This window comes from Pinus tabuliformis, chromosome 1_2, assembly GCF_031772625.1.
Source record: "Pinus tabuliformis cultivar Carrire ecotype Pingquan chromosome 1_2, CPIR1, whole genome shotgun sequence".
Classification (NCBI taxonomy): Eukaryota; Viridiplantae; Streptophyta; class Pinopsida; order Pinales; family Pinaceae; genus Pinus; species Pinus tabuliformis.
Genome location: NC_142298.1, coordinates 1,144,100,133 through 1,144,111,494, shown reverse-complemented (window position 1 = coordinate 1,144,111,494; position 11,362 = coordinate 1,144,100,133). Strand labels below are relative to the sequence as shown.

The window sequence follows — 11,362 nt, the reverse complement described above, 5'->3', positions numbered from 1 at the left end:
CAATTTCTTGATAGTGTCTTCAGAAATGAGGTTTGCTTGTGAACCACTATCAAACAGTGTATCTATCTTGGTATGTTTTTAAATAAATCTAATATGGGAAAGATCTATTCTTTCTTTTTCGTGTTGAGTTTCATTAAGGCTACCTAAAGAACCAGTACTTGCAATAGAGTCCTTATCTTTGAATCCCATGGATGTGATATTTGTTTCATCCCTAGAGTTGAATCCTAAATCATTTTGTGTAGTTGCAACAGTCTTTTGTTTCCCTTTGTTGTTAAAATTTTTGGGTCTCATTTCAGGATGAAGTTTCCAACAATGGTCTTCATCATGGCCTTCTTTTGAACAACGTTTACATATGAGTTTTTCTCCCTCTTTCTTAACTAAAACATTCTTGTTTTCTTTTCCTTTGAATCCCCCCTTTCCTTTGTCTCCACTCTTAAATGGCTTTTTGCTGCCCTCTTGAGGAATATTCTTCCCTCTTACTTATAAATGAGTTCCCTATACACAAACTTCATCTAATTTTGTAGGGTTAAACATGAGAATTGTGTGTCTCAAATAACTATGTAATCCTCCAATATATTTGAGTAGTGTCTTGAGAGAATAAATCTATACCCAAAATCAAAGCTCTTTTTCTAAATTCTTGAGTATAGTTTTGCACATTTTGACCTTTAGCTTGTCTAAAGTTTTGCCAATCCATAATAACTTTTTGCATGTATGCTAATGAATAAAATTGCCTTCTTATTGCAACGACAAAATCTTTCTAAGAGGATAAAACCTTACCATGTTTCTTCGTGTCCTCTTGAGTTTTGGCTTCCCACCAAATAAGTGTTGCTCCTTCCAATCTAAGAGAAGCGCGTTGAATTTTTGTCTCATCATCCTTGATTCTTTGTGTCATGCAATACACTTCAATCTAATGAACGCAATTATCCAATTTATCAGCGTTTACCTCCCCATTGTACATAAGCAATTCAAACTTTATATAAAGCTTAAGCAAAGGAGTTTTACCATGACCCTTTGGAGAATTTGGAGGTGTTTGTGAAAGGGTAGAAGAAGCATAAGATGAGGATGAAGTTGGTGGTTTTCTACCATTCCCTCCACTCCCTTTTGGAGGCTTGTCTCCTTTTCATCCATATCATTTTGGAGGTTTTGAGTGCTCTCCATACAACCTTGCATTCCTCTCTTCATAAAGAACCTTTACCATTTTAGACATCTCAAAGAAATACTTTCTTAAAATTCTTTCATCTTCATACATCCCTTCAGCACCTTCTTCATGTGCCATGACTATTGAAGCGTGAGGTGTGTTTGTTCTCCTTGAAACAATTTGAGATCTTGGCTCCACAAGTTCTCCTTCTCCTCTTTTGAGCTTTAATCTTGTAAGCATAAAAAAAACACTTGCAAACAAAATCAAACCTTCACAATAACATGATGCATTGATACCAGAATGATCTATAATTGAAAACTGAAGGTGATATACAAATTGCAAATGAAAATTTATGTGTTTTGGGTAATGGATCAAGTTACTAAACACATAAGCAAGTGATTTTTAAACATAATTAACAACTAAAGAGAGAAAATAAATCATTTCAAAAACACATAACAACAAAACATGTTAAAGGAGCTCACCACTCTCTTGGGCTACATCTTCTGGTCCAGCTTCCAATGCATGACCTCTTTCATTATGCTCAAAAGTATGTGTTTAAATGAATTTGCAGTGGTCAGAATGCAAAACAAATTTCTGCAATGGACCCATAATTGTCAAAAACCCCCATTTGGGTTCTTTCTACACCTCATTTGGCCCAAACTTGAGAAAGTTATGTCTGTTACAAGTTTTTACCCAATTCCCTAGCTAATCATCCTCCAATTCGACCCAAACCGGGCTTGAGCACCCCAAACCCATAACTGGAGTGAAAATTTGGCCTACAATCCCGCTCGATGGGTGAAATTTCCAGATTGTTAAACTATCCACTAACGCCTAGTTTTCCAAAAATTAACGTCATATGGGGGCCACATGCTCAGGGGCTGGGGCTAACCACCTGCCCCTGCTGACCGAGCCCCCAACTACTTAACACACGGTAATGTTGTCCACATAAAACTTGGAGGTGGTTGTTATTTTCCCACGCTGAGGGCTTTAAATATCAGGCACTCCTTTTTGTTTGGCGGTGTGGTTGTGTGACAACCATGTGGCCGAGGGTTGGCCCTGTCAGTTCTCCCTGCACCTGGTTGTATGGTGGGTCATATGACCCTAGGCTGGCCCTTAACCTTTACCACCATAGTTTCGCTCCCGGTGAATTGGGTTGTGGTTGTGACCACGGGGTTGGGGCTAAGCCTTGGCCCACAATCCCGCCCCATGGTCATGTGGGTGTGGGGACTAGTGTTGGGGCTTAGCCCCGACCCCAACTGCCAACATTGAATGTGTTAAACTTTAAATACTACCTGAAACCTTAAGTTAAAAGGAAACATTGCATGGCGCATTGGTATGGCTTGTGGTTGCTTGGTGGATGGTGGAGGCTTTGAGTCTCATGGGTGCCCTTGGCCCCTTAACAAAATTTTGATGTGTTTTTTAGAGGCCATGTGGCAACCAACCATTGGACCACGTCGCCCTCCATAATTAGACCTTCAAATACACAATCAGCCCCACAATTAATAAAAAAAATCAAACCACAACCAATAGAATTGTGAATTTTTGGACCAATCAGAAGTGGCCAAGTGACAACCTGCCACTAGCCTAAAATGTCTAGTCACCTATCAATTCTGCAATTTTTGACCTGTTTGGTAATTCGATTAGAACATGATATCAAGAACATATGATATAGACTTTGAGTGAAACAAATTATGTTGGATTGAGGTCACCGAGATCTACGCACTTATACAAGTTTCAAGCATTTTTGAACACTCTGAATTTTGAGCACTAAATTGATCCCTTCGGTCAACTTAGTTACTTTATGTATTGATTCTCAAATCAATATTGAGTAATCAAATTCATTCTTTGTTCCAATTTTTACTTTTCAATTCTTGCAAGTTTGTGCAATTATTCTTCAGCTAGATCCTTATCTATGCTCTAATAATTTTACACATATCTTTTTATAACCATATTTTCATTATTATCGCTTAAACTATGTCAATGGCATAGACATGATTGCCTGTTCATCTATCATCATCAATTTCAAAGAAGTGAAGGCAACTTCAACTCTGGAATAGTTACAATAGGGGAAATGTATCATGGTTATGAATTCATGTCCACTAAAACCAATGATAATGATGATTAACCTCTGCTTAGAAGTGATAATAATATGTATGTAACAATTTTGCATATATATAGCTTCAAAAATTCTATGTTGTTTCAATATTCTCTTTTACTTTATAGGACGAGTTTTGATTGATTGCAAAGGTGGTCATTGCCTTGAGGATGACCAACCTTTGTAAGCATTGAATGGAGTCCAAAATAAGTTTGAATATTGCCTTATGGACCTCAAAGTGGAAAACAATTTCACAATTTAAATGTCTAAACCGTGGCAGGGTACTACCGCACCACTACACCAGGTTCGCTTTTGAAGTTAAAAGTTGGAAACTAGTATTTTGTTTGGTAATGTGACAGTCTTCATTATAAGAATCAAACCAAACTACTTTTAAACACATGAGGGTGGCTACAGTTAGATTTGGAGTTTTGTATGGCACAAATTGTATTTTTAAATCTTCCCTTTCTACGCCTTTTAGATTGGAATGTTGTTTACTATGTCATTGTATTATATGGCTTTGTCTTTTTTGCTCGGAAAGGTTTACAAAATTCCATATTTTTGCAGAGAAAGAATGGTTTTTTAATTTCCTTATTTTCCATTGCGGTGAGCTTTGTGTACAATATCAATTTATTATGTTTGTATTTGTTATGAACTTTGTGTATTAATATGAAATTTAATACAAAGTGTATAATTTTGTTATATACAAATAATTTATTTATTTATTTCCACATTGATTTCTATAAGATAAGTTTCTTTGGAGACATCCGATAAAATTGGAACGATACAGAGAAGATTAGTATGGCCCCTGGCAAGGATGACATGCACAAATCGAGAAATGGTCCAAATTTTTTAAATTCCTGAAAAGATAAAATTACAAATTTTCGATAAAAACATGAATGGAGATTAATTTTTCAATCAGAGTACGTGAATGGAGATTAGTGTATGAGTGCATTATGTTTTATAACTTCATTAAAGGATCAATTTTTTAATTTCTAAAGTAAATAATATATTATTATTATTATTATTAATTTATTTATTTGTTTTTTATAAGATTGATCATTTATTATTTTTATTTATTTTTAAGTTTTTAGAATTAATTGTTTCAATGATTTAAGTTTGACTTAAATATTATTTTTATTTTAGTATTTTTATTTAAATTTGACCCAAATATTATTTTTATCTTGTTATATTGATTTTATTAATCGTTTTATTGTTTTGATTATTTAGGTTTGACTTAAATATTATTTTAATTTTAATTTTTAGATATTATTTCTTTATTTATTTAACTTGATGCCAAGATGTTGTTCTTCATCTTGTCCTAACAATGAATCACACTAAATAGTTCGAAACATATCATCTAAATAACACATCGACAAAATTTTGATGATATGATTGTTACTCAAAAATTTCTTGCATTTCAATATATTAAACACTATATAAATCACAATATAAATTATAAGTGTGAACCATTTAAATTTAAAAATATATATTATAACTTATTTAAAATTTAATATATTATTATTATAAAATATATTATCTATTATAAAATTGTTATAAATAATATTTATATAATTTCCTTTACCTAATATCTTTCTCGTCTTTTCTTTTAAGAAAATCAATAATTGGAGTAAAAACAACTCAGGGTCTAAATAATCAATGATTTTTAATGTGCAGATTTTGCATGTATTACTTTGAGCATGAATTCAATGATTTGTCACTTGTTTGAAAAGAACGTGGTAAAACTTAAATGGTACATTAAACGAGTTAATTATAATAAATCATTTACACAAATTAATATACTAACAATGTTTTATAATAAGCCGTAAAAGAAAATTCGTTTAATATTTATAATAAAAAATATTAAAAATGATTAAAATTTAAAAATATAAGAATAAAAAATAAATAAAAGATGGAAATTTTTAAATATTTATAATATTATTTATTTAAGAATTTAAGATTTTTATAAAAGGATTACAAAAGTAGGAGTCGTATCGATAGAATTTTATGAAACCAAAGGATTAGATTTTTTTATGAAGACTAGGACAAACACTAACAACTAAGCTTACTTGAACTTCCAACCTTGCCAATTTTATTTTCTTTTATCTAGTCTTTCTTAATATTTATTCAAGATTATTCCATCTATGAGGATAGTGGTTGTTCTTCTTGTGATAATTTGAGATTAACAAGGTATAATTCTTTTATAGACATTGAATTTTTAAACTGAGTAAGAATATATGGGATGGAAACCATTAAATGTTTAAATTATTTTATTTTACTTGTGATAGGCATAGTATTATTAGATTTGCTATACTTATTACTTGATTTGATTTTTTCTATAAATGGGTATTATTTTGTTTTTACCAAAAAATATTGGAGCTTTTTCATAGTTTAACATTATGCATTGAATTTTATTATTTTTTATTAATATTTCACATTATTTTTTTGCAACGTGATTGCTTCAGGTCTTATTTTATAGTTATTATTAATGCAGTCTTTACACAACACCATTTGTCATATGGATAATTGCCTCATATTTTTCTGCTATAATTTCAAATGTAGTTGCATTATTTATGCCATGATTTTTAGATATTTTTAATTTTTTCATTGTTAAGCTTCATAAGAAACCACCAAAAATTAAAAATTTTGAAAAAAACGCACACTCATGTAAATATGCTTGGTTCAGGTATTATTATGTAATGATTGTTATTACAAATTTTGCACAACACAATGCAATGTGAATAACTGTCTCATATTTTTCTATCATAATTTTTTGATGTAATTGCAATATTTATGCCATGATTTTTACATATTTTATATTTTTCATTGTTAAGCTTCATAGGAAACCACCAAAAATTAAAATCCTTGAGAATAGCTCAGACTCACATAAATAACAAACTTACTATTAATTACTACCCCTTAGTAGGCAATTAAACTTTCAATTTCATATATCAATTTGCAATTTTTTGCAAGTTCAAAATTAATAAATATTGTTAGTTAATAGGTTCAAAATTTTATTAGCCCAATTAAATAACTTTATTCATAAGCAAATACAATGAGATAAACTCATTAATAATTAAGTGAAAATTGATTCAAACAATAAATTTGTATTTAAAATATATTAAAAATGGTTAGATACTTAAATAATTAACATAGATTCAGAGTGAAGGATTTTGTGAGAAGAATAATTATGTTCTAGCATTTCCAGATTACTCACATCAAAACTTTTATGATCGGTGTTTTGAGCCAACAATTGTGGTTCAACCTCAGGACAAATATATGAAATATGATCAATCGTTGAGAGATAAATAGGTAAGAGATGAGAGGTCAGAAATGGAGAAGAGGCTCTAGGTAGTTAAACGTTAAAAGGTCAAATATGAAAAAAAATTGAAAAAGAAATTAACAAGATTAAAACGTTCACAATAATTAATGAAATTCAAGGCTTTCCAAAAAGCCATCCAAAGTCCTAGACCAAAAAGGGATCTTGTGGATCTTATCCTCAAATTTCAACTTCCCTATATTCAAAGAACCATAGATAAGATTGCTCGCATTTTAAGAAATAATCATTTTTTCGCCTCCTTCAAACCGTTAAATACAATGCGGAGTATGTTGAAGTTCGTAAAGGATCTTGTTGGTCCTTCTAACATGAAATATGTCTACTTAATTACATGCTTATGTGGTGCTTCCTATGTTGGCGAAGCAGACCGATCTATTAAGCAAAAGATTCAAGAGCATAAAGCGAACATTAAACATTGTTGGTCTCATTCCTTTGCTCTTGTTGAGCGTGTTGAGAAAACCAAGCATCATATTTCTAGTAAAGACTTCAGGATCATAGCAAATATTGATCACTATCATCACAGGAAGTCCATAGAAGCCTTTGAGATTGAGAAACACTCTGACAATTTGAACGATGGTTGAAAGATTAACAAAGATTAGATTTCCGCCCTTTCTTCCTATTTTTCTTCTTCCTTAATCCTATCTCCCCCTTCCTATTATTATTATTATTATTATTATTATTATTATTATTAATGCATTTTTTCTTTTTTCCTTTTTACTAATTCTTTTTGTTAATTTTATATTTTTATTAAGTTATTTAATTCATCGTAAACTTATTTTATTCTAGATCTTAATATTATTTAATAATTATTTATTTATTTTTCTCTTTTTACTTTTATTAGCAATTTTTTTGAATTATTTTTTACTTCTTTCATTATCTTAATAATTTTATTAATTATTGTGAACATTTTAATCTTAAATTAAACCAAGTCTTTCGGTAGAAATCACATGAGAGAATTTTTTGGCCGACGTGTTTCGAACCAACAAGTGTGGTTCATCATCGTTTGGTCCTGATGATGAACCACACTTGTTAGTTCGAAACGTGTCAGCCAAAAAATTCTCTCATGTGATTTCTGCCGAAAGACTTTGTTTAATTCATTATGGATCACAGAAGCTTGAATACAGGAACATTTTAATCTTGTTAATTCTTTTAAAAAAAACCTCATATTTGACCTCCTAATGTTCAACTAACTTAACACATATACTCCATTTCTGATCCTGCATCTCACACCTATTTATCTCTCAATGTTTGATCAAATTTAATAACTTTATCTGAGGATGAACCACATTTGCTGGATCGAAACATCAACCATAAAAAATTTTATGTGAGTAATCTGGAAATCCGAGAACATTATAATATAGATTTATTTAATTATTATATAATTATTTTAAAAATGAAAACCATATATTTATATTACTTAGGTATTTATTGTTTATTACAAATTTTGGTTTAGTGCAAGAAAATTAAATGTGTTTCAACAAATAAATTAAATTATAGTAAGAAATTATATAATTTTTCTTAATATTAAAAAGAAATTAGTCAAAAATTATTAATAATAAATTAAAATGGTTTTCAATTCAAACAACAACTAACCAAGTAAATAAATCAACTCCAATTTTAATATTTATATTCTTTTTAAAGAATATATTTAACATATCTTTCACATATAAATTTGGCAAGAACAACTACAATTTAAAATATAGTTATATATACTTTATACGAAAAATGTAATATCTTCTATATAACTTTCTCAACCAAAACATTATCACTATTATTACTGTCGTTGGGCGTGATTGGATTCTTCACTGCCACACTGCAAAATTACAATTAACAAAATAACACAATTTACCAATTAGTAAAACTTAAATTAATGAGATTCTAAACTTTAACACTAACTTAAATTCAATATTTTTACTTTAATTTAACTATATTTAAATTAAATGGCAAAAACTAGCTACTATACTTATTATAATATCAAATCAATTTACTAAAACAAATTTAAACTTAAAATAATTATAATAAACTTATTTAGAAGTTTAATGCTTAAAAAAAACTATATTGATTTTCTTTTACTATCATCAAAATATAAATACATTCAAATAAAACATAAATATAGCATAAAACTATTAGGTCCCTATACTACTAGGGTAGTCCCTTATTGTTATTAGTGCAACCCCTTTACTGTATTGTTGTGCCCATGTAGTCCCCATATTGTTATTATTGTGCCCCATGGAAGCCCACTATTGTTATTGTTGTGCCCTTACAATATTATTGTTATGTCGACTCCGATTATATTGTAACCCCTTAGGTTCCTATGGATAGAAAGGAGGTATTGTCATTTGTCTCATCCAAGAATCGTTCATTTTTGTAATGTAAAGGAGGTTTCCCCCTCAAAGAGGCTTATTTTGAAGTCGTTGATCTATCTATTCTTCTATTTTGTGAGCTGGTTTCATAACATTTGGTATTAGAGCTTTGGATTCTAGGGTTTCGCTGCTTCAAACATGTCATAATGGAATTTTCGTTATGCATTTGTTTCTACGAAGATTTAGAAGTTGAAATTAAAACCCATTTGATCCAAAATCATGATGAACCTCGTGACCAAATTTCAGATCTTTTATCGCTATATTTTCAGAGATATGAACTGAAAAGTTAGGGATTCTGCAGGATCCCAAATTCCATCTCAAATAGGTGAGCTTGGGAAAATCATCATAGCTTTATCTCTGAGCATCGGATTCAAATTTCATAAAAAGTGGCAGAAAGAGGAAGGAATTGAGTTTGTTGGGTATCATTTTCAGGGTCGAAGGTCAAAACAGTGACATGTGGCACATCATAAAAGTTCACTCTATAGAACTAGTCTATAATACGGCCATCGTGGGAGATTGGGCATAACTCTTTATTGGAGAATCCAATCTCAATCAGACTTGTGGGGTGTGAAAGAGGACTTAGAGGGCTGCCATAGGCTACAATTTCATAACTTGGAGATCTGAAATTACATAGATAAATTTGTTTAACTATTGAGTTTGTAAAATAAAGAAAAAGAATGACTCGAATCAAGAAAATAGAAACACCTAGTAAGAAAAATTGGATGGATGATTTGAATAATGCGATCGAAGCTAATATAAATAGTTTTATCTATGTCATGGAAGCTAATATCGATGGTATGGAAGAATATTTGAAGAAAGGCATGGAATATTTGAAGAAAGGCATGGAAGATTTGAAGGAAGGTGGGACAAAGCTGCTACAAGAAAGACCTCCTAATGGCGAAAAGGTAGTAGAGGAAACTCATGATGAGAATAAAAGAAATGTTAATCATGATTTCATAGAATATAATGTTGGATTGAAGACCCACCATATTCCAAAGATCAATATGAGGAAGTTTGATGGAAAGGATCTCATAACATGGATACTACAGATGGAGGAACATTTTAACCTCCATAATGTGAAAAACACACAAAAGGTACATATTGAAACTTTATATTTAGAACCCAATCCATTTTCATGGTATCAATCAATGTTCTCTCATAAACAAATGGTCACTTGGTCCATTTTTATGGAGGAAATGATAGCACATTATGAGGATACAAAGAGAAACAACTTCTTTAGCCAGTTCATAAATCTCAAACAAAAGGGTTCAATGGCAGAGCACATTGAGGACTTCCAAAAATTGAATATTAGGGTAACCAATATTCCAAAGGAGCACATGATTGATGCCTTCATAGGGACTTTAAAAGATAACATCCAACATGAGGTTCACGTTTAGGAACTTGATTCATTGGACCTTGATGAGGAAGGAAAAATAATAGTGAAACCTGAAGCAGTCATGTAAATAAGAACCTGATAGCGACGAAATCGATCAATTTCAAAGTATCTTATCGAGTGGAAGAACTTAACTGTTGAATATTTTGCATGGAAGGATGAGAATTGTATACAGAAACATCCATAACTACTCAAGCATTGAGGAAAACAATTTTTGAAGGAGAGGGCATGTTATGTCCTTATACTACTAGTGTAACCCCTTATTGTTATTAGTGCAGCCCCCTTATTGTATTTTTGAGCCCATGTAGTCACAGTATTGTTATTATTGTGCCCCATAGAAGCCCACTATTGTTATTGTTGTGCCCTTACAATATTATTGTTATGTCGGCTTTGATTATATTGTGACCCCTTAGACTCCTATATATAAAAAGGAGGTATTTTCATTTGTATCTTCCAAGAATTGTTCATTTGTGTAATGTAAAGGAGTTTTACCCCTCGAAGAGACTTATTTTGAAGTTGTTGATGTATCTATTATTCTATTTTGTGAGCTGGTTTCATAACAAAAACTTTTTATATTATAACAATGTTTCTAATCTTTATCATAGCATTATTATTATTATTGTCACCAAAATATAACACATTCAAATAAGACATTATTATAACCTAAACTCTTTTAGGTTATAAAGATTACAATGTTTCTGAGCTTTATTATAACCAACAAGCTTAGCATGCTTATCTTTATTACTCTTTAGCATCTTTTCCATATTGTTACTCTGTCTATAAACAATTAACTATTAATAAAATAGTATATCATTTTGCCTCCCTAGACTGGGCTTTAGATATTAAGGTTTCACATTCTTATTACAATCTCCACATGTCGAGCTTTAAATGCTAAGGTTTCAAATCCCTATTAAAATCTCACAATGTGTCTAGAATGCTCTAGCGAATTCACCCTAGAAGTAATTTGTCAAGGCATTAGGTTACTAGGTTCGATTGCTAGAAAATTGTAATTGTGCCACGTTCTGTGTTCAACATGCAT

The 11,362-nt window shown here is 30.8% G+C and overlaps 1 non-coding gene across 1 annotated transcript; it reads left to right on the top strand.

The window, feature by feature from the left end:
- Positions 1 to 3,981: 3,981 nt before the first annotated feature.
- On the top strand, positions 3,982 to 4,083 carry LOC149210249 (U6 spliceosomal RNA). The gene has a single exon (XR_016253187.1). It is a non-coding gene; the product is annotated as a U6 spliceosomal RNA (small nuclear RNA).
- Positions 4,084 to 11,362: the final 7,279 nt, after the last annotated feature.